We start from the raw sequence: 24070 nt of genomic DNA, 5'->3' as shown, positions 1-24070 counted from the left end.
TTTACTAACACGCCCGAGAGCAGCTTGACATCTCGAGTTGGGCCTGTGATTAAAGTGGTAGTCTTCCTCCCCCTCCCTCTCCCTGCTCCAACGCGGGGAACAGATTAAACTCGAAGCAATAGATCTCGGTTTTCTTGCCATCCCACTGATATTCACAGTACACAGTTTGACACAAAGAGTAAGTTATACATCACAAACAACAGCCTCTGCTCTTTACCGTCCAGAATTAATTTTCCATTTGCTAAGCTTCCTGCTTCTCTGAGCCCATTTTCCTGCCACCGAGCAGGGCTCCATTCTAGAAAAGGCAGGGGAGGAAAACCTCAGGTCAGCACTGGAAAGGGCTGGCTAGCTTAGCCCCTGGGGTTTACAGATGAGGGGAGCAGGTCCCAAAGTGGGGCGGTGACTTCCTGCCATCGTCCTGTGTGCTCGTGGCAGCAGCGGCTGAAAGCCCATCTTCCGATGGCTGTGTCAGGCACATCCCCCCAACAGCCTTGCGGAGTGGAGAAGGTGGGCGGGGGTGTGGAGGAGCTGGGAGATTGCCAGGCTGCCTGAGTAGCTGATTATTCTCTCCTTGCCTCCTACCCACTCGACAACCAGCAAAACTCTCTCTGCCCTTCTCTGAGCCCCGGGTGGTGGTGGGGCACCTCTAGGGACTGCTTGGTGCCTCTGGCTGCAGCCTGGGCTTGGTCAATGGCAGGCACCGGAATGAGATGGGAAGGTGGGAGGAGAAAGATGGGTCTTTTTCCCTGTTGCTTCTCCCTGCTGTGATGCTGTGGCCCTGGGAATGGCCACCACCCTCTGTGACTGCAGTCTTGGGGGGCAGCCCCTCTCCCAGTACTCTAGCTCCCACTGGGGTTTGGCAATGTCATCTGCCCCTGCCTCTTTAGGTGTGGGGCTCCAGTGTCTCCTGGCACTGTAGAGCCTCGGGATCCGCCTTCGGGTCCCCTTGACCCTATGTGCCTCTGTCAGCAGCCCCTCCCTTCCTGCTCCTCCCATGGAACCATTTGTGGGGAATTCTTTTCCTGGGAATTCCATTTCCTACAGGACAGCACCTGGCATCATTTGAAAGGTTCTGGAGAACTCTGAGCAGCACCTCTTCTTTGTGGAGGACCCACGCTTGCCTGAGTCCTCTGCCTGTAGGCACACAGCAGGCGGCAGGTGTCCAAATCTCCCATGGCCGCCCCAGAAGTCAGGGGCCCCCTGGGAACCTTCTGGCATGAACCCAGCTGTCCTGTCGCGGCCTCTGACCACCCCTTTCCACCAAGCCCTGTGCTAAGTGTTGCACACTTCACCTCGGGAGAGTTCACAGAGGCCACAAGCTTGGGACTTGCTGGCTCAAGGGCTGAGCTCCTTTTTTGATGCTGCGTGGAAGGTTTACCTCCCCGAACCCACGTAGGACACACACATAGACACAAGCACAAATGACTAAATGCCTTTTGGGAGCACTAAGATGAGTGTGGGTGCGAAGGCAGGGCCAGGAGTGATGAGCCCTGGAGGTGGCAGATGGGGTGGGTAAATCAGGGAGGGCCTTCCGGAGGAGGTAAATAAATACCGAAGACGAATGAGAATCTGGATGGAAGCACATTGCTGGGACAGGATGTACAGAGCCACCGGGCTGGGCAGGGGTTAGGGAACACAGATAGAATATGGACTCCCAGCCTCGCCTCTGACTCACTGCATCAGGATCTCTAGGGGGTGCAGCCCGAGACAGTTTTGTTTTGTTTTCTTTTGAGGCAAATCTGATATGCTGCTGCCTTGGGAAGCACAGCCCCCCTCCCCGTTTTGTACAGGGAAATCTACAAAGGAGGTGGGGCCAGGCTTAGGGCCCCAGGCACGCGATTCCACCGCCGGAGTTTGAACTCAAGCTCCCAGGCTCCCAGCACAGTGCCCACCCCTCCACTCATCCAGGGGGCAGGGTGGAGATGCAGCCCCCAGACCCTGGTCTCACAGTACCCCGCCTCCCGTGACCGCTCCTCCTTCAAGACAGCGGGGAGGGGGGGTGTTGGTGGATGAAGGTGGTGGCAAAGCGAGGACGCTCCTGGAATAACATGACATTTAGAAATATGAATCAGCTGGCACTTTCTGTTTTCTCCTCTGCACCAATTCCCCCCACCCCCACCCCAGCAGGCTCTCTCTCCAAGCTGTAGGAACAGCAGGCCTGGACAGCCAGGCAGGGAGTGGAACCAGCAGGGGCCACCCACTCGGAGGAGTCGACGAAGTCTGAGATGATGGTACAGACCCGGGCTCCAGGCCAAGCGCTGCCCCTTCTTGCTGTGTGACTTTGGGCGAGGTGTGGCACCTCTCTGGGCCTCAGCCCTAGGACACTCCCCATCACTCCTACCATGTGAGGAATGACCCTGCAAGTCTTGCTCTGTTCCCAACCCCCTCTTCTGCTCTGCTGTCCTGGAATTCCACAGCTACGGTTCTGTTCATTTGGTCCCTGAATGACTGGAGTGCAGGATGGGGCAGAAGTGAGGGTGCTGGGGGAGGAAGGATGCTGGATGTGGGACAGCCAGGCAGGGTTAGAGAATGAAAGGCCAGTGGCTCAGACAGGAGTCTTGGGTCCCATCCTCCCCATCTTTCACTCTTGTCAACTTAGGAGCAAGGATTTAGGGGCAGGCACACTCCTCCCACCCCCCTCCAGTCCTATCAGCTCCTGGCTCCATGCCAACATGTGGGTTGGGGACAGTAAGCAGCTAGTACCCTCACGATCTCCAAAACGTGAAGTGGCTGGGCATTCCTCAAGTCTGGCTGGAACAGCCCTGCTGGCATTGGAGCCTGGGCTTCTATGTCAGCCTCCCCAGCCCCTGCAGCAGCCCGAGGAGGGAGGCAGCTGTGTGTGTTTGCACCCTCCTACCCCTGGGTCAGTCCTGACTCCCCCACATGTCCCTGCAGGCTGATGCAGGGCTGCGTGCCCAGCAGGTGCCCCAGGGACATCTACTGCATGGAGTCGATATACCCCCAGGGGGCCCTCTCGGTCCTGGAAGGCATAAGCTTGCTTTCAAGAACGGCAACCTCAAGCCGGGTTCCTTCCTGGCCCTCAGTGACCACATCTGTGAAATTGGGGTGGTGATTCAGCTCACAGGTGGAGGAACCCTTTCCGCTCTTGCCCTCCTTAGGTCCCCTGCTTCAGGAGGAGAATGGGTCAGAGTGTGGGGTTAGAGCACAAGATAGCTGAGTCTCATTTACCACTACATATGTAGTCCCCCAGACGGGGCTGATGTGCAGTAGGTGCTTAGTTTGTGTGTATGGAGGGGACAGTGGAAAGGAAGAAAGGGAGAGAGGGAGAGAGCTGGGGTCAGGCTAGGGTGTGTAGCCCTATCGCTGGCTCCTCCTGCCCAACCCTCCTCCCGAGGAAGGTCACCCTGAGAGGGCTGATGGGGAGGGACCCTGGGGGAATCTTCCCGTAAAACAGAGCTCCATTCTAGAGACTGGGAGGTTCTGCTGCCATTTTCTACACCCCCTACTCAGTGGAATGCCCCAGCCAACAGCAGGGACTTGGAGCTGAGCACTCCGAGCCCTGAACCTTGGCAGACCACCCATCCCAAAGCCCCACTGAAGGTGTGTGAGTTCTAGATCCTGGTCTAGGAAGGGTGGGGTTTAACTGGCCACAGAGTGAGGGTGGGGTGAGGGTGGCTTGTTGAGGAAAATGTACCCTGGAAGCGGGAAATGTAAGAGTAGGGAGACTTTCTATGTTCAGGAGCCCGGGGCCCATCTGTGGGTCCTCATCTGGTTTGTCACCTGCCACTGGCTCTTCACCATTGATCAGAAGTAGACGTTTGCTCCCCTGTGTGCGACCTGACACGTGGTCAGAGCACTCTATCTCGCCTGGGGCTTGTCTCCACCAACATCCTGGCCAGCCCTGCTCCGAGCACAGGCAGGAAGTGCCCTGAGTTTCCTCTGTAGGTGATAGGGCTGCCCTGCCCTCAGCTAGCTGGGTGAGTTTACGTCCTGTGATTTTGTTTTCAAGGCACACTTCTTCTTTGCTCTTCGTCCCCCGCCGCCCGCCCCACTTTTATTTTCTCGAAGGCCCTGGGGGAACAGGAGATGGCCCAGAAACATTTCCTTTCCCACCCTGGGACCAGAATGCTGTTCCCCAGGGCTGCAGGGTCTTGGATGGCCTATGTTGGGTGGGGAGGCCATTGGGACAGGGAGGGCCCTGGCTTAGAACTGGAGCCTGGGGGATTCTAGACATAAGAGGAAACCTCAAAGAGCTACAAGCAGGCCACTGAACTCCTGAGGAAGCAGGAGACCCAGAGATGCCACACGACTCACCCAGTGACTTAACATTCCTTGTTTCTTAGATTAGACAATGAAGTCAGCCCAGGGTTGTGTCACGGTGGGGTAGATCTCGGCCTGGAAAGCCAGTCTCTGGGCTCCTAGCTCTCTCCCAGGACACTCTGCTGGTACCTCCATGTGCATGATTATTTATAAAGTAACCGTAATTATCCTTGCTCCACAGATGAGGAGCTGAAGCTCAAAACAGTTACATACTGGGCAAATAATTTAACACCTTCGTCTCTACTGAGATCAGATGCCACAGGTCCAGTGGAGGGGGGGAGTGGCGCAGGGGTCAGCTCCTCCAGGAAGCCCGCCGGAGTGCTTCCTTCTCCAAAGTCTTAATGAACTTATCTTGAGGGACAGAAAAAAAAAAGAAGGAAGGAAACATTCATGAGATGCCCACTCGTGGCCAAGTACTGCGCGGGTGCTCATGGGGTCCCTCGGGACCAGTCATTTTACAGATGAGGGTGCCCAGGTTCAGGTTCAGAAGGCTCAGGCCCAAACCCTGAGTGGGCTAACTCCCAAGTTTGATGTGCTTTTCTCACTTAGTCAACCCCATGGTTTGTTATTCCAGAACTGATTTCTCGGTGCATGTCTCTGCCTCTCAGCTCTAAGCCCACCGACTCAAGACTCTATCCTTCTGTGTGCATCCCGTGGCGGATGCGTGGTCTGGCCCCAGTGGGAGTCAGCGAAGACTCAAGGCCTTGAGAAGGTAGAGGGGGCACAGGCCCTGGAGCAGGCAGGCAGGCTTCAAATGGCTCATCTGTCATTTCTTAGCACTGTGACCTCGGGTTCTCAGTTTTCCTCTCAGAGCCTTAGCATCTTCATCTCTAACATGGTGGGGGTCATAACCCTGAGTCCTGGGCTTACCGCGTGACGTCTGGGGGAGTGATGAGCTGGGAGTGTCAAGCATGTGGCATGGCACAGAGCGGGTGCCCAATACAGAGCAGCTTCTGCTCTCATCAGCTCCCAGGGTGCACTGTGTGTCCCCCACTCCCTGCTATGACCTGGCCTTCCAGTCCTGGAGGAATCCTGCTTCCTCTGCTCCCCATGTTCTAGCTCTGGGCACCCAAGGACCTGTTTGTCTTTGTGTCACTAGCTGTAGTGGCAGCTGTGATCATGTCCTGCTTCCCAGCTGTTTACTCTGAGAGCCAGACTGGGCTCCCTGGGGTCTCCAGATGCCCAGAGGGAGGCAGGGAACTCAGTGAAGGTGCTGGTCTCCCCCTGGCCTGCCCGGAGCTGAGGAGGAGCCCTGGAGATGGTCTCCTGGCTTCACAGCAGGGGCTGGGGATAGGGGGCACAGTGGGTATTGCCAAGGGGACCAGAGCACCACCCTGCAGACTTGCTGCAGACAGAGGCTGGTCATATCTCCATCCCCAGGATGGTGGCAGCCAAGTCCCCAGGCAGGGTGGAAGAGGGGGTGGGGGGAAGGAGATAAAGATAGTCAAGTCAGCCAGCCATCAGGAAGTGTGATGGCCAGGGCCCATCTGCACGGTCTGGGCTTCCAGCTAGTTCCCCCACCCTTGGTCTTAGGTGGCAGGGGCTCCTTTGGGTGCTCAAACCAAGCCGACCTCTCAGAGAGGAGTTGGGGCGTGTCTGAGGCAGGAGTGTTGGTAGCTGTGGGTTTTCTTCTTTGCACTCACATCTTACCTGAAGAGAGGTGTGGAGGGGGTCAGAGAGTCTTTCTGGAACTGTAGCTTCCATATCTGTATCTGTATACCCCCGGCTGAGGCTCCGAATCTGATCTTGAAGAAGGACATTCCTTTTTATCTGGGGGCAGGCGTCCATTTCCCAGGGCTAGGTGGTCCCTTTTTATGGTATCCAGAGGAAATGATCTCATTCCATTGTTTCTCGCTCCTGTCTCCCCCGCTTACTTTGGAAACCTCCCTGCAGAGACTGTGGGTTTTCTTTTGGGCTGGGACCCCAGTGCCTAGCCCTAGAGGGGCTCAGTAGGTCTCCTCTACAGGAATGGGAGGCTCCGTCATCTGGCCCGGCTGGATGAATGACGGCAGAAGCAGAGGAATATGAGGTTCATTTAGAAAGTTTGTCTGACCGTCCAGGGGTGTTCACGACACTCAGCTTGTTTGATCCCCTGCATAAGCTGCAGCAGGACCAGGTCCACGGATGAAGCTTCTTGAGCCCTGGAGGCAGGGGTCATCCCAGGCCAGATGACACCCCTGGCTGGAGGGACAGCAGCAGGAGCGTGTCCCCCTGGCCTGAAGTTGGATCAGTAGTGCACAAAGGGGTCACATTTCCACCTGGGAATGGAGCTCAGTCTCCCAACGCAAGACCATAACTCCTAGGGGGCAATAATCAGTAGTAAGTGTACATCTCTATGATAAAGGCCAACAGATGAGGAGCTGAGGCCCAGGGTGGTGCCCTGGCTGGCTGGAGGTCACACTGTAAATTAGAAGTGGCCTTTGGGGGTGGGGGGTGCCTGATTAGCTCAGTGGGTTGAGCCTCTGCCTTCGGCTCAGGTCGTGATCTCAGGGTCCTGGGATCGAGCCCCATGTCGGGCTCCCTGCTCAGCGAGGAGTCTGTTTCTCCCTCTCCCTCTGTGTGCTCTCTCTCTCTTAAATAAAGAAATCTTTAGAAAATAAAAACAACTGGTCTCACTTGGCAAGCCAAGAGAGACCACTTGTTTTTATTTTCTAAAGATTTCTAAAGTGGTCTCTCTTGGCTTGCCAAGTGGAGTGGGCAGGCCGGAGAAGTGAAGCTTGCCGCGTCTCAGAAAGGGTCCTCAGGAGAAAGGGCCAGCCTGATTGCCTAGAGTCTGTTCTTGGAGTCCCAGGGCAGGGGGTCAGTGCAGGGAGAAGCCAAGAGCAGCCATTCTAAGCATTCTGGCCTCACTACCAGCTACCCAAAGATGCATACGTATTTGTTTACTCATTATGCAGGTTCAAATGTAATACTATGTTATGTATACGATGAAAATGCACAAGTACAGACGTTTTAAGTGAGAGTTCAAAATGTAAAAAATGATCTTGTTCTTTTCTTCTCATGGGCCTATTGCCGTGTCAGGCCCTGGGAGTTATGCACCCCCTTTTGGGGAGCAGAGACTAAGAACATCGGTTCTTATTGGAGCCCAGCAGACCTGTGTGTGAATCCAGGCTTTTCTGGTCATCATCGATGTGGCTTGAGGCCAGCTTCTGGACCTGAGACGTTTCTTCCTCTGTAAAAGGGGATAATAAATCTGACTTTGCTGTGTGGCTTCAAGGAGATGATGGGTCCAGGGCCCAGCAGGCTGCGGAGCTCACGTATGGTAACTATGGTGATGATGATCACGACGGGGCTTGCCCTTTCTTGCTGAAATTAACGAAATTCACCTCCACGTACCACGGGCCCACAGGCTGGTTTTCTGTGCTGGCCGTGATCGCAGGGATGGCAAGTCATGACCCAGCATCAGTGGGGGGTATGTGTCCCTTCGCTGAATCCCACGGCCCCAGAGTCTCTGTGGACAGCCGGTCTCGGGACCTGGCTCAAGTAAAGCCTGCTTGGCGTCCCTGCCAGGTGGGGCTGAGCTGTGGGGTCAGGTGTCAGCTTGCGCCGTATTCCTTTTAAAATAATGGAAGTGTCAGCTTGAGTTCACGGGCTGGTCATGGTTTCGATCCCTCTCGAACTTCATAAGGCAAGTCCATGAATTATACAGTGCTGGAGCAGACGGCACGAGGTACGGAAGCATCACAAGCCGGGCTTAATAAGGACACTCCTGCTATTCTTGGAAGGCATTTGCAAGTCAAAAATATGGTGCATGGGGATCTGATGTCGACTTCAGATTCGGAAGATTTCAGCTGGGTCAGCAGTATTTTATGTTAAATCCCATCAACAAAAAATAAAGACATGACGAGGGCCTCCGTACTTTGCTTTCTTTTTAATTTTAATTTTTTGATGATAGCACATATGGTTTCATGGGCCTGCCTCCTCCCACCCACTTCACCGGCCTACCCTCCAAGTAGTGTCAACAGACATCCGTATACTTCCACAGACTCACGGTGCGGAGGGAATAGTCCCTTGTTGAGGAATGAACAAGTAAGTATTCATTCCTATCAGGGCGCCCGAGTGGCTCAGTCAGTTAAGCGTCTGCCTTCAGCCCCAGTCATGATCCCAGGGTTCTGGGATCGAGTCCCGCATTGGACTCTTGCTCAGTGGGTAGCCGGCTTCTCCTGCTCCTCCTGCTTGTCCTCTCTTGCTCTCTCTCTGTGTCAAATAAATTAGTGAATAAATCTTAAAGAAAAAAGACTTGCTACTTAAAAAAAAAAAAAAGTATTCCTACCATTGAGAGTTTTGTGCTAAACAGGGAGACTATTAAAACTTTTCTATTTTCTTTCATATTTTTTCTCCAAGATTTTATATGACTGATACCTGCTGTTGTGTATCAGTCATTAGAGACTCAGTGGAGAAGGAAGAAAGAGAAGAGAAATGAAGATTTTACCACTTACCAAAAATTGGGGACTGATATCTGTTTAAAAAAAAACAACAACAACGAAATTGCAGTTCGGGAGAAAAACCACAGTAAAAGTGGGGAAGCAGGTCTCTTCCAAGGAGGGTAGCCTTTTGTAAAAACCCAGATGTAGGTCCTGGCAAATGCAGGGTTTCTGCCTAGACTTCCCTGATATGTCCACACGGGGGTTTGTTTACAAACCCAGTATTTGCAGGGAAAGGCAAGCAGGCATTCCATGTCAGAAGATGAGGGAGGATCAGCAGCAGGAACATCCATGACACCTCTGTGCCCCTCCTTTCCTGGCCTTTGATGGCCACAAAGGACCACAATGGACCACAAAGGACCACAAAAGACTTTGCAAACTCACTTCCTTGGAAACTGGAAAGTCAGTAGCATCTTCATGTCCCCAAGGGCCTGGTGTATTTGGCAACCGTCAAGTGTAAACCCATGGGGGCCACTGGGAGCATATTTATGGCAGCAGCAAAGTGCAGGAACCATCGGTGAGTCGGAAACCTTGGAGGCTGGCAAAGGTCTCAGTGCTCAAAAGAAGGTGTGCCGACCAGCACTTCTCCAACAGAAAAATGCAGAAGAATCCTCTGGGATCTTGTCCAAATAAATATGTGGTTTCTGGGAAGGACCTGAGATGTTGCATTTCTTAAAGAGGCCAGGTGATGCTAATGCTGTTGGTCCATAGACCATACTTGGGGTTGTGAGGATGGAGACTGGGTTCATTCTTCCAAGAAGTACATTCAGATACGTGCATGTCAGCCCTGGGATCTGGCACTGTGATGGGGATATGGAGATGTCAACACCTGACTTGTGGCTTCATGTCTACTTCCAGACCAGTACCCTAGATGGTTGGCCCATGTAGGATGCAGGTCCCGGGATGCTGGACAAGTCAGGGGCAGAGGACAGAACACTGGGCCAAGCAGGAGAAGACCTGGGTTCTCCTGGGACCAGCAGGCTCTACTACTCTGCTGTGTGACACTGGGCAGCCTGCCATAGCTTCCTTTTCCCCATCTGTGTGGGGTGAGGGGACATCCCTATAGCATTCCGTAAAATTGAGTAGGGTTGATACTCCGTGGCTGGACAATGTCCCAGATAATAGCAGCTGTGGAAAGAGAACCATAACTATGGGCTCAAGTCATGGTTCTAGTAAGAGTAATATGTCCGTGGGCAATCTTGCTCATCTCCGTGAGCCTCTGTGATTAGGATACTGGCCAGGTGACCAATGAGCATGAGCCCAGGCCATCTTGAGAGATGGGCTCTGCTCCCCTGCCCTTTCTCTTTCCCCTTGGGGTCACAGAGCTGGCTTCCCCAAGATCAGACAGGACAGCTTCAGCCCTGACTGAAACAGGCCTCCCGTCCTGGTCTCCCAACCAAAGCCTTCCTGTGTGAGGTCCTGGCGGGTTGGTGTCAGAGTCTGCAAATCTCCCGGGATAAGTCTGTCCTCATCTGGCTTGTCTTCCAGGGAAAGCCGGCCTCTGGAGGAATGCAACGTCTCATCTGGGCCGATCTGACAGATAGATCTATTTCTCTACTGCATGTCTCAGTGCTCCAGTAGAAACTAGAGTAAAGCCCCTGCTCCCCTTAGGGATAGTGTGAGCCCAAGGAGGACACTGAGAATGCAGACTTGCTAAGCAACCATAGTGTCTGCATCCCCCTGAGGCTTTTTTCCCCCAAATACCTTCTTTCATAGAACTCATTCATCTCTCTAGGACCCATTTCTCCATCTAATAACAGCCCCGATTTTATTTAGGCTTCTACCCTCCCTCACTTTTGTCCATAGGTCTGGTTGAGGCTCAGTCAGAGCTCTGAGAGTGGATGTACAAAGCAAGCCTCGACCAATTGGAACATGCCCTCCTCTGGCCACAGTGATTGGTTCAGTGGGCTTGGCCATGTGACACCAGCTGGGCCAATCAGAAGGAGTCTCTGGATATTTGCTGGACATGCGGTTCTCCATTCCAGCTGTTATCCATTGCTGCATCCTTACCCTGATAAGGCACACTTGTCACTATCTGTTTCCCCTGGTGTCTACTAAGATTTGCCATCTAGTCTGGTCTTTGGGCAGTTGTTCCCTCCTTGTTGACATGGGCTGGGACACAACTGTGTCCTCATCTGATCCCACAGGACATCTTCTCCTATTGCTGTCTGTCCCCTTGGAGTCTCTGCCTCCCAATTAGCCCTGATGTTCTCTGCAGGCATCTCCACGTCTCCACGTCTGTTTTCTGTACCAGTCTGGGTCCACACGTTTGGGATCCTCCACTGGATAGTTTTACTTCTCCAAAGTTTGCTTTCACCCAAAGGCTCCTCCTTTTTTATTCCTCAAACTTGTCAGAGGCTCTGGCTCTGTTATTTCCTTTCCCACTGAGATTTGAACATCAAGAAGATTCGGGAATGTGGCTCCTCCGTCTCCCAGCCTCACACCTTGGTGAAGCTCTGTCCCGCTCTCCTCTCTGCTTCCCACCCATCCCCACCCACCTTGTGTATCCCTAGGTATCTGGCGGTCTGGCTTCCATCTGTCCTTTTTCCAATCTGCATCCTATGCCCCATTTCCTTCAGAGCTTTGTTTCCGGTACTAAAAATTAGGCATTTAGAACTTAAAAGCAGTTCCTGCAAATCACAAGTCTTAGCTTCCAAGAACTTGTCTCTGCTCTGAGTACCAGAAACCCGTTTTGAAGTGGAAAGAGTTGACTGTTTCTCTTCACACCTCGCATTCCTGATGTAACAATCCTAATCTTTCTGGAGGCAGAGGCACCCTTAAAGAAACATCCAGAGGTGTGGGAAGCACGATCACTCTGCTGTGGTATCACGGGTATCCTTGGCTCCCTGAAGCTTCCAGAGTTCTCTCAGGGGATCAGGAAGAACAACTGGTTTTGGAGTCAGGGCACCCAAATTCTAATCCCAGTTCTGCTACTTAATGGTTGCACAGGGTAGAGAAATCACCTCAGTTTTGTAAGTCTTAACTTTCCACCTCTATAAAATGGGTACTTGTTACTGCCCCATGGTTTTGCCTTTCCTGGCTAATATACTGAATTGGGGTCGATTTAGAAAAAGTAACCTTGTGTAGTGAGGATTCCCTGGGCTTCCACTTGTCATCGTTGTCGTCGTCGTCGTCATCGTCTTCTTCTTTTGAAGGGTTTGCACAAGGATCTCTGGGATATCATGGCTGGAGAGAGACAAACATACATGGTGTTGGATGCTGGATTTGTCCATCTGGCTTCCCAGAGCTCAAGGAGCCAGGAGTCATGGTGGGAAGGACCATGTGAAATAAATGAATGATCTCCAAAGCCACTTGTCATTGCTGGGTAAGGTAAATGCCAACTTCACAGAAAGATGCTTCTATTTATTTAATCACCACAAATGTCACTATTATCACAGATGACATTAATTTTTAGGAGAAAAGGAAGAAAATATGTTACATTTCTGTTTTGTGCATATGCTGATTGAATGAAAAGTTTATATCAGATGCCAACTTAAAATAAGGACATAGAAATATTTGTTTGTATGTATATATACATTTCTGTACACACAGTAGGTGTCATCCGGAGCACTGGTTCTCAACTGGGGGCAAGTTTCGCTTCCCAGGGGACTTTTGGCAATATCTGGAAACATTTTTAGTTGTCCTGGATGGGGGATGATGAGTGCTACCATCATCAAGTGGGTAGAGGCCTGGGACATTGCTGAATATCCCATGATACCTGGGACAGCCCAGTTCTCGCGCCCAAATGTCAGTAGTGCTGCGGTTGAGAGCTCCTGGCAGAGATGTACGTGTGAAGGCAGGAGTCTGGGGCAGTGTAGATGAAAGATGTGGAACTCTACACCTTCCTTCTGTGGACCACTGACACATCTGCCACCCCCATCCCAACTGACTTATCGAGAAAGAACACAAGTCCCAGGCCAGGGAGAGGCTGGACCTCATGGCCCTTATAAGACACAGCCTCTGCGTTCCTGGGGCCACACACGGAGGCAGGCACAGCCGTCCTGTTGGTTTCTCCTTTGATTTACGCCTTGCCGGTCGATTCACACCTCATGTAGTGTGGCCACCTGGGCCGGAGGTAAAAGGAAAGGGAAGCAGGGGAACTGGAGAGGAGAAGCCAAGCTATTTTGGAGTTTTATGGAGATCTGAATATTTGCACACTATTTAAACCATTGTCCTCAAAAGAACTGGTTAGGTATGGTTTGTCTATAGACGAAGACACTGAGATACATGGCTTTTGGCTCTATGTAAAGTATGTATTTACATAGATAAATTTACACACACATGTAACAAAGCAAGACATTTACTACCCTAACAGCTAATACCGGAATTCCCTGGGGAATAGGCACTGGCCTCTTCTTTTAGGGTACCTTCCTCAGCCCCAAAGTTTGGAAGGATGAAAGGGGAAAAAAAAACACCCAAATTTCCCAGACTCCCTTGCGGCTAGAGTTCTAATAGTGAGTTTGGTGCTGCCAGTCAGTTGCCATCGAGATGAGCTTTGAAAGTAGAAGTGAGGCCAGCTTCCTGTCACGTTTAGCCCATGTCTGTGGGTTAGCAAGGTTGGGAGACAGGCCCACTGGCTGCCGTGTCTCTGTGTCTAAGTGGAGTGGAGACAATCAGTGGCAATGGCTTTGTGACCCTGGCTTCTGATCCCCGGACTGAACACACAGAGTCCCTGATTCTCCACCTTCCTAGCCGGTCCAGACGCAGCGGCTGCCTTTGTAGTCAGCTCAGCAGTATCTGCAGACATTCCTGGAGGCCGGGGGGGCCCCTCCAGCCTTTCCTGGGTATTGCTTTGTTTTTAATCTTGTACTCTATTCCTTTCTGTTTCAAAAAGTATGCTGGTTTCTGTTTCCTGCTGGCTGACACAGAGCTTTATAAAGACACCACAGGGCTTGCTGAGAATGACTGGGCCAAGATGCGGGTTCAGAAAGCCACAAAGGAGGGAGAGTGTCTCCAGTCAGCACTTCTTCCTCAGCTTCTCACAGACGAGGGGACCGTCCCTTCTGCTCTGGGCCCCAGGCTGGTGAACAAAGGCCCAGGCTTCGAACTCTGCATTGGGGTGTGCTCTCCCAGGTCGTGCAAAGCGCAGGCTGGCCCCCCGAGGGAGAGCCCGCCCACCTCTAGGTGCCTCCCATGCCTCATGCTTGTCCTGGGCCCACTCACGGGTCTAACCTGGGGGCCTGGGTGACCTCAGTGCTGAGTTCAGAGACTTCTCAGCCAGCACACATGCAGTGGCCTGAAGAACAGTGTGGAAGGACCTCCTCCAAGGGCTCTCCAGTCTGCCCTGCACCGTGCACTGTGCTTGTGAGGCTGCAGTTCCCTAGGGAACTCTACTCCCTCGGCTGTGCCATCCTTGACCTGGCCTGCTGGGTAATGGAGGACCTCTGGTCCCAAACTTAAAATGGGTCTCATTAGCCACTTCCATGTAGCCTCATCAGACACCCTGGGGGAATGGCAGCTTGGGGCATTACTCTGTAAGCATTCGTGCCCAGTGCCCAGTTGTCAGGTCGGATGAACAGAAGCATCGGGTACGAAACAGTGGAGGGAAGAGTTCTGTGCTACTCCAGCTGGTCAGATACACCAGGAGAGCTGCATGTCCACAGGGAAACCAAGGGGCCCAGGCCACTGAACGGGGAGCAGGTGGCAAAGGGCTGAGCAACACACCTGTGTCCAAAAGGTGCTCAACCTGAACAGAAAACAGGGAAATGTAGACTAAAGCAGAAGAGCAAAAAGGTGCTTTTCACACCTGTCAGATGGACAGTCCCAGTACCTGGGACCAGAGCGGGTAATCTCTCTGCTCTCAGCACCGGCCATGCTGTTAGCTACAGGAGAGTGGGAGGGCAAGGCCAAGGGCAGAGCCAGTGTGTTTTGGAAGGAAATGAAAGCGGGTTCTTCTCCTTCAGGTTCATAATGGCTGTGGAGCTAGCGAGAGGCGTAGGATGGAGTGGGTCCTGGCATCATGTTTCAAGCTCCTTTTCTGCCTCTAAAGCTTGCGGTGGGGCTCGAGGGACTGGGTGCTGAGTCCCTCCCTGCAGGCGAAGGTGCAGGATGGCGTAGCCCAGAGATTCGGCTTTAGAACCTATTCCCATGGACGTACTGTTCCCTTTGCCCGGGCTCGGAGGAGATCCCGCACTGCGTGTCTGAGCAGCAGGCAGAGGGAAAAGCAGGCTCACTACTGAATAAGGAGCGTGATGCGGGGCTCGATCCCAGAACCCTGGGATCATGACCTGAGCTGAAGGCAGACATTAGCCGACTGAGCCTCCCAGGTCCCCCTGGTGGGATCTTTATCTCAGTTGAGTTCCCAAACTCCAAACTGTCCTGATAGCCAAAGATTTTTATAACTCACCTGGTAAGTGCCAGGCTACATTGATGTGAGGTTAATTTATGGTCTTAATTACCTACTGTATTATTTCATTATTTACTGTAAATATTTATCTGTTTTCCTATAGAAATATTAGTGTGTTGGATTACAGGGTGTTCCTCGGAACACACCGGTGTTACATAATCAATTTGTACGCACCGTATATTTTTCCTGGAATCCCACATTGCTGAATGTTGAACTATCTGGCCCTGAGATCAATTATAGTGGGCCTATATTATTTCTATTTTATGTACAAAGAAAACTCAGGTTCTAGGAAGAATCCGTTCATTTTCATGACATCACAAAGCTCCAGAGTGACGGGCAGCCTTGAACCCAGGGTTTTCTTTTTTTTTAAATTTTATTTATTTATTTGACAGACAGAAATCACAGGTAGGCAGAGAAGCAGGCAGAGAGAGAGGGGGAAGCAGACTCCCCGCTGAGCAGAGAGCCCGATGCGGGGCTCGGTCCCAGGACTTTGGGATCATGACCTGAGCCGAAGGCAGAGGCTTTAACCCACTGAGCCACCCAGGCTCCTGAGCCCAGGGTTTTCTGATGGTCCATCCTGCACTCTCCGACCAGGAACAGGGCCTGTGCTCCTTCAGTGCATGTAAATTCAGAGGTTAGAACAGCTATGTTTTCTAATTGCACTGTGACAGCTTTTTAAACCCTCTGTTCTGAGAACAAGGGCACAGCCCTGAGACCACCCCTCCACCCAACCACACGTCCCTGATCGGACCAGGCATGCCAGGATCTTTGCAGAGCCCTCTTAGTTATTTTTGTAATAAACTTCAAAAGGCTTTCTGTGTTTTGGATATTTACTGTTTCTGGATATAGTGGCAAGCAGAGATTTATCCACAGAAAGCCTCGAGTTTAATGAAGGCTTTTGTATGGCAAATGTGTTCATGTGACTAAAATAGAATAAACTTGTGGGTGTTCCTCCTCGTTGTCCCCCTCCGTGTCATCCCTCCCTCACTCCAAACCCTTGCTTATCCTGTTGCCCCTGCCAGCACTTCCCTCTGGCCCATTCATGTTCAGTGATTAGTTCATTCAACAAACACTTACTGAGTCCCAGTTGCTGCTGACAGCGCGGTAGAAGAGGTTTTATGGTTTAGTAGAAGCACGCCAGGCTGCCAGACAAAAGATTGAGGTCCTGGTGCTGCAAGAGTTTGAACAAGGCGTTTCCCAGCTCTGGATCTCAGTTTAGCCATGGATAAAGTGAGGGAATAGAGAGGATGCAAAAGCTAACCACCACCTCACCCAACCACCAGTCTGGAGGTGGAGAAACTTCACACAAGTAGGACAGAAACAATAAAGGACTGTGGTCCTTGGCATAGTCTGACCAGGGCTCTTGATTCAGCCCTCCTCTGGGTAGTCTTTTTAATCTTCAGGGTGGCTAGCCTCATGATCACAAAAGGGCTGCCAGCAGCAACTGCAGCCACAGATTTCACAACCAGGGAGAGGGAGGCGGGGTTATGTAAAGGTGTTAAGCACAGCTACCAAATGGATGGTTTCGATCCAGTTTTGCTCTGATTGAGCCTACGCTGATTCCAGTGGCTCAGGGTCTGATCTGGAGGTTATTAAATATTTTGAGCATGGCCCCTGGAAAGAGTGCCACTTCTCATGGTCGTTAAGCAGAGGTTTTCCAGCTGTTGGGCTTAAGTCTAAGTTACCAGAACCAATCCCCATGGAAGAGGGTTTAGGATGGTCTCAGTTGGTTTGAAGCAGTCAGGCCTGCCCCAAGAGCTGGGGCTGAGGTCAGTTCTGCTCATACGGCATGGTTCCTATGTGAGGGGGTAGGGATGATGAGTTTCTGGTTGCACACAGGGCTGCGGCTTAAGTGTTCTCTACCAGCTCCGAGGTCCCTTCCTACTCAAATTTTCTTTGCTTTTGGTTTTCCACCCTGTGCACAAGACATTGCAAAGCCTTCCTCCCACCTGTCTGTCTCCTCACCACCCTCTTAGCTTAATGAAGTTACTCGGTCTGGGGGCTGCTACCGCTGTTGGGGTTCCCACCATCAACTTCTGATCTTCCGAGAATGTTCCCTGACTCTGAGATGAGAAGGGAAAGCTCAGATATGCAACGGTGCTGGTTTGCGGTGTCAGCCTGGGCTGGGCAGGGAAAGAGTCGCGGAAGGTAAAGACATCTGGTTGTCTGCAGGGCCTCCCCTCCGCCTGGCACTCAGACGGCACTGAACACATGAGTGGTAATCAGCTTTTCAAGTAGAACAGTAAGAAGTGGCTTGTTTTCAAAAAACTCAGAAGGTGATGTGGAAAGTACTCCTCCCCACCGTGTACCTCTAATTCCCAGAGTGAATGAGTTGCAGCCGTCCTCCTACCATGTGTTCTCCTGGTTATGTCTGTACATATCCCAGAGGTATCAACAGCATTTACATATGTGTCTGTGTCTATAAAATGAAATCCTTCATAATGTATAGACTACACAGGGATTACAGTAGAAACAAACATTTGTCAAATGAATAAACGAGTACCTAAAATGAAACGGGGCATCTGATTATGTGCGGCTCAAAGGGATGGAGGTTACTGTTCCCTATGCCCTCCACGGTGGTCAGCCAGGAAACAGTGCCCGTGGAAGCTACGGTAAAAGACCCATGCAACAAGGCTTGAGGGACTGGAAAGGCAGAGTGCTCACTGAGGACACATGAAAGATTGTAACTGCAAAAAGGCAGCTGGTGCCCTGAGGTGGGGGAAACAAAGGAGGAGATGGGGGTGGTGAGAACCCAGAGTTGGGAGAAGAAGCTGCAGAGCTGGGAGGCTCACACCCAGAGGAGGGGGTGCTGCCTGACGGGGGCTGCAGCCTGTGAGGGCCACATGCTGTGGCTCGTTCTCAGGCTGTGACAGAAAAGAGGTAAACCAGAATGACCTGTGGCTTGAGGGCCGTACTACCTGGAAGAGGAAGTCCATGGGATAGACCAAGTCCCCCGCCCCCATGACGATGGCAGTGCAGTGGGTCCATCAGGAAGTGGACAGCTAAGGGCCGGTGCGATTTGCAGAGTTCCTGCCCAGCATCACCCAGGTAGGGAAGAGAAGGATGCACTTGGAGCTGAGAGGCAAGTGTATAATAACCCAGACGCCTTGCTTCCGTTTACCGTGGTCTCTATGCAAATTAGAGAAAAACAGCTGCTCTGGGCAGAACTGGCCCTGTGTGAGGGCTCAGGGTTTGGGGAGCAGAATTAGAAAGTGATGTCTCCAGGAAGAAGGGAACCACACCAGGGTGTCTGGCTGGGCAGAAAATTGCGCTCTGGATTACAGCCCCTCACCGCCTTCTCGATGGGGTGCACTTACTTGCACAGGTTACAACCTACACCTTGTGTCTGGGATCTAGTGTCTGTCCGGCCACAACACAGGGTGTGTTCTGTTGCAGGAGAGCATCACACATGCACGCACATGTGCGGAAAAAAACACGTTTTTTGCAAACACAGTATATGCATGACTGCGGAACGGGAAAGGGGGCCATCGTGCTCTTGTCCTCATATTCCCCACCCTCCGCGGGGGGCTGCGGGTGAGCCTGGGTTATCAAGGGGCTTCCGTGATCCCGTGTATCGTGCACAGAGTTCCCGGGGTACCTGCCCCTTCTCAGCCTAGGACCCAGCATCTGCTTCTGCAGACAAAGGCAGAGTATTGTCTTTGCAAATCTAGGACAGGAAGTTCTTTCCCAGGGATGGGGTGTTGGTGGTGAACCGAGATGTGCGGGCTGGGAGTCTTCGGCTAGTAGGCATCAGAGAAGTCTGAGAGGCAATTTCAGAATTCCTCATAAGAGGTTTCAAATTGGATGGGACCCATGACATGATCTCGTGATAATAATAATAATGATGATAATACTAGTTGACTTAGACGAGATTTTTCTGGCTCTGAGAGGGCTGCGTGAGAAGCTGGGCAGCAAGTGTGCACAAATCAAGAGGTGAGGAGGTCAGCCCGGCTGGGAGTGGGGAGAGGGGGAAGCACACCCACGAGGGAGCTGTGAACGAGGCCCCAGCCCATCCTACAGGGAGCTCTGGAGTCGGATGGCCTTTCACCATGGTCTCCAGCTGAGGTAAGAAGGCTGGGCTTTGTGTCCACGCCTCAGCTGGTCATTGGCCTCCCGTCCCCATGAGAGGGCCGATCACTTGTGGTCTAAGATGGGTTCTGATGAGGGACGAGCTGTGAGGACTGGTGTGTTGGCTCTGAAGAGGGGATCTGGAGAGCCCCAGTAGCCACCACAATAGTGAGGAGGTAGCAGTGGCTACCGCCTGCTGGTTCCCTACAGTGAGCTAGAAGCCTTATCTAGAGACCTCCCTGGGTAGTCCCTATCCCAGGTAAGGAGCCCTGCTGTCCAGCCCCACTGCTCAACGTGGGAGTCACCCTTGGTCCTTTCCTTTTCCTCCTTCCCACACCCCAGGATGTCGTAGAATGTAATGGCTACATTTTGAACATTTCTCCAGAATCTGCCCACTTTCCTCATCCTTATCTCTCTGGGCCGAGCCATCAAGCCTTCCCCCGTCAACTGAAAGAGCTTCCTCACAGGCATCTACCCACCCCCCACCAGGTGCCCTGATACCCATTCTTCCTACCACAGCCAGAATGACCTCCAAATATCGCCCTCCTGTGTAAAGCACTTTAACTGCTTCTTGTCGAACTTAAAGCCTGAACTTCCTATCACGAGATGCGGGATCCACACAGACTCTTGCCCCCTTCTCAACCTGTTTTTCCCTAGCCCACCATCTTCTAGCCACAGTGGCTTCCGCTGGATTCCTTGCACATACCAAGCTTCGTCTTGCCCCAGAACCTTTAGGGTAGCTGTTCCCTCTGCCTGGAGTGACCTTCCCCGAACCTGCCATGGCATGGTCTTGTACTCAAGCCTCAGCTCCAAGGTCACATCCTTGGGCCTTCCCTGACCTGCCTAGTTAAATTCTTAGTGGAGACATCAGTCTGGCCTGGTTGAAAGGGCCAGCAACCACCCCCCCCCCGCCCCCATCTCTTGCAGCCTGGGGGCTCTTTGCAACTGATCAAAGCTCCCTTTGTACAACCTTACCATGTAGTGGGGTGTGTCCTTTTGAAGACAGTTCTTACATGGCCTTCTTCAGGATCCCAGAGTTGTCTGGGACCTCACTGGCCTGGTTATGGCAAAGCCAAACTCACCATCAGGCAGGAGGAACTCAGAAGCTCATAGCTTGGCCCAGCTTCTCCAAGCGAGGCAGTTAGCAGGGGGAAAAGAGAAGCCCCTTCACTGCTGAATTTTTAATCGCACCGGAAACTGTCCAGTCATTTGGTCTGACGTGGAGGGGAAATTCGGTGACTCTGTCTACAGCCTTGGGGCAAGTAGGAACAGAGATGAGGCTGGAAATGTTCTTAACATGTGTATTTCCTTCAGCCATTAAAGGGGAAAAACAAGCGCTTACCACGTTTGAAGGAAACCATCATCCAATTTACAAGTACTTATGTGGTTCTGTGACTAAGACACCGAGGGCTTGGGCTACGCGCTGGGGGCCACCCGAGGGCTGTATAGTCCCTTTGGTCACGAAGCTGACTTTTAGGAGAGGAGACAGGACAGGGGAAGAGGGGCGTGTCTCCCTCATGGAGACGGCTCGCTGTCCGGCTGCAGGTGGAGTTCTTATACCCCCAGAGCTCCCAACAAGTAGACGTTCGCTGCGCGTGCCTGGGATTGAGGAACGGGGGGCAGTGGGTCTGAATGCTCAGGAAAGGGGAGCAGGTGAGCTCCGCAGGGCAGGGGCGGTGAGAGAGAACATCCTGTAGAAGCGGCTCCAGCACAAGTGGCTGGGGGCGGTCCACGGGAGCTTCCCCTAAAGGATGCCCGTCCCTGCCGACTCTAGCACAGTCTGCCAGCCCTTCCTCCCTTCCTCACCACTTCCTTCCCTGGGGAGGGGTGGGCACACTCAGGGATGACATGCTGAGTCCTGGCAGGCCCCGGAGGCCACCCTACCTGGCCGATGCCTTACAATCTCCAGCCACCACGTGCCAGACCCAGTCTTTTGGCCGGGGAGCACATTGGCACCTTGGACAAGTGCTCGGTTTCTGTGCCTCCTCATCGACTCCTTTGGAGGCCAAAACAGGCCAAGTGGAAAAACATGGACTGGCTTGAAAGCCCAGCACAGGGAGGCTGGGAATAGTTCCGCTTTGTGAACAAAGTCAGGCTGAAGGCAGAGGGCGAGCGAGCGAGTGGGCCTGAGAGTGAGCAAGAGGCAGGGAGGGAGTCCGCTCTGGGTAATTGGAAGTTAATTCTGAATTGCCTTGAAAATCACCACGCAGCATCCAGTCCTGCCTTTGATGGGCGCAAGAAACCAACTGCTTTAATTCTTCTCCAGGACTTGTTTCCCCCCCAGCAGCGAAACAAATTAGGCAAAGCAGCAGAGGAGGAGTTGCAGTTGGTATGATTTCCAAGGAAAAGGTCAGGCTAATTGTTGGCTGGGAGCTAATAGAGATGAGGCATACTGCTCCCGCCTGCTTCAACCTGCTCGCAGTCATGTCCCATTGGCGTCTTCAAAGCCAGGCGCCCACGCGGGCTTTCATGACTCACCGAGGCCCCTTGTTCTAATCGCCAGCGAGCCGGCACCACGCGAGACATCTGGGGGGGACGCATCTGGGGGGGGGCAGGAGGCAGGTGGGATATGGCCCCTTCGCTTTGGAAGGGCCCACCGGGGCAGCACACCTTCATGCCCACACTGAGCTGCCTCATTACACAGCTCTTGTTTCTTAACATCAGCCGTGAGGGGATTGCCCGGGGAAGGCAGCCTCATTTCCCCCCCCCCCTACCCCCTTGCTTCATCCTTATCAACTCAGCTGTAAAAATTAATATCATGGAGCCTCCCTTGAAGGATACGCTGTGTATACCCAGCTCTGGAAAGTCTAGAAAGTACCTTTGCATCCTGTTTAAGCAGCCACCTGGGAAGCTCTCCTGTGCCTTTGGGGGCCCCGGGTAGAGCTGTTTCTAATGAGCTGGTGGGATGCCAGCCGCCTGTGAGGAGGACTAGGGAGGGGCTGGACCTCGGGATGTGTAGAAGATGGGAAAACTGTCCTCTCCAAACAGCCAGTGGTTTCTGTCTTGATAAAGGGAGAGGCTTTCTGCTTGAGGACAAATGTTCCCTCTGTGCTGTTGGAATGATTGGGATGGACCTTTGAACCCATAAAGTGAGTTCCTTCCTCTGTTGTGGGGAAACTGGAAAGTAACCTGAATGTCAGTGTTTTCAATGGGAATACAGGAGATGCTGTTGTGTGTGGCTATGCCTGAGCTGGGTCTCTCCTTTTGTCTTCCTCCCACCCTCCCCCCTGCTCCTCTCTTTGCTGACTGGGCCGGCCCTGGTCCGCATACTTTAGTCAGGCAGTTTGGTCATTGAATGCCGCTGACCCAGAAAGGAAGCCTCTCTCCTTGGCTGCTTCCTGAGCAATGATGAGGCTGGGAGGTTATTCGGATCTATTTCAGAAGCTTCAGGATTCCTTCTGGACCATTCCCGGGCAGGATGTGGTTTTCTTTCCCAACAGCAACCCCAGGGTGGCCAAAGGGAGATCTATGGGGTTCAAATTTAACTTTGGCTCGGTCACCTGGATTCCCTTGTTGGGTTGCCATGCTCTCGGAGTCTTAGGATAGCGACCACCTAGATGAGAACGTGGCTCACTGAGTCCTCTTACGGTGGCCCACATGGGCCAGAGTGGGGGATGTAATGGGTCTCTATATGTTTTATGAAAATGCTCTCGCTGCTCTTACTCCCGAACCTTCTGGACGGAGTATGAGTAGGAGATTATTGGGAAAAGGCTGACGTTCTACCCGCTGGAATGGCAGCAGAAGGGCAACAACCCAGCCACTGGGGAGGAAGTACCTTAGATCTGTCCTCAGAGGTGAGCTACTGGGGAGCGAGAGGCATTCATGGGATTCCTCTTTCTGAACCAACTCCTGGAACATCGCAAAAGAAAATGCGCCAGGGCAATTCTCCCAAATTCTTGAAGGGCCTTAAATTTAATGGTCTGTTGGATCTGCTGTTTCCCATCAGGGAGTTCTGACCATAATTTGGTCCCCCTTCCCCTTTGTCTTCCTGCGAAGTCTATAGGGAAGGCAGGGATGGCCCCCAGCTCCGGCGTCTCCCACACTGTCAGCCTCTCTGCTGTCTGCCCCGCCCCATTCTCCCTGCTGTTGCTCAGTCCTTCCAGGGGCCGCGAACGTCACCCAGCTAGGGGAATGGGCCAACAGAACAAGCTGTGACCGTCTGCCCTCAGGCAGTCTCTCCTAAATCAAGGACTAGACTAGACTGACTGCAGCTGAACGGGGGACCCCATGGCTGAACCCCCATTGAGGGGCCGTTGGGAATACTGTCAAATGGTGTCCCCTGACTGATGAGGACTCCACTTGGGGTATCCCAACAGTTGTAAAGACTACTCTCTTGCTGGGGGCTCTGTATGCACCCCCCCCCCAGGGACTGTATTTCTCGTGTGGAGAAGTCAGATACTAATGTGTGTCCATTCCGAAAACACAGTGACCTATACCTTAGGGTCATCATCCTAGGAGACCTTCAGGTGTCTAAGTAGACACCAAGGGTACATCCCTGAACCCCCAGATGACTGAAGCTACTTGGAAGGGGCTTCCTTGATAGAAACAGACTTGTTACTTGCATGTACCTATGTCTAGTTATCCCAACCAAGTTATCCTCCACTTAGGAAAGGGGGCATGAGATTTGTCCCCGGCTTGAGTTGACCTCCCCTGGCCCTGGGCTCTGGGGGGCACTCCTGTCAATCTCTGCTCACTGACCGGGTTGTTTTAAATCATGGAATTGCCCTATGCTTTCTCTTGGCAGGTGCGGTGGAGTTTGTGCAGTTCCTAATACATTCTGTCTACTTGGATCACTGCCTTGGGCCAAGTAGAAAGGTCAGTACAGAACCATAAGGCAGAATCCCCCTGGCTTTCTCAGGTAGACCCTGATTATTATGACCTCTGTTCAGGTGGCTGGGTCTAGGACTCTAGGGAGGGCATGGCTGAGGTCAGTACTACAGGCCAGTCTCCT

This window comes from Lontra canadensis, unplaced genomic scaffold (genome assembly GCF_010015895.1).
Source record: "Lontra canadensis isolate GAN:19392208 unplaced genomic scaffold, GSC_riverotter_1.0 scaffold28, whole genome shotgun sequence".
NCBI lineage: Eukaryota > Metazoa > Chordata > Mammalia > Carnivora > Mustelidae > Lontra > Lontra canadensis.
Note: the sequence above shows the minus strand (reverse complement) of the source record.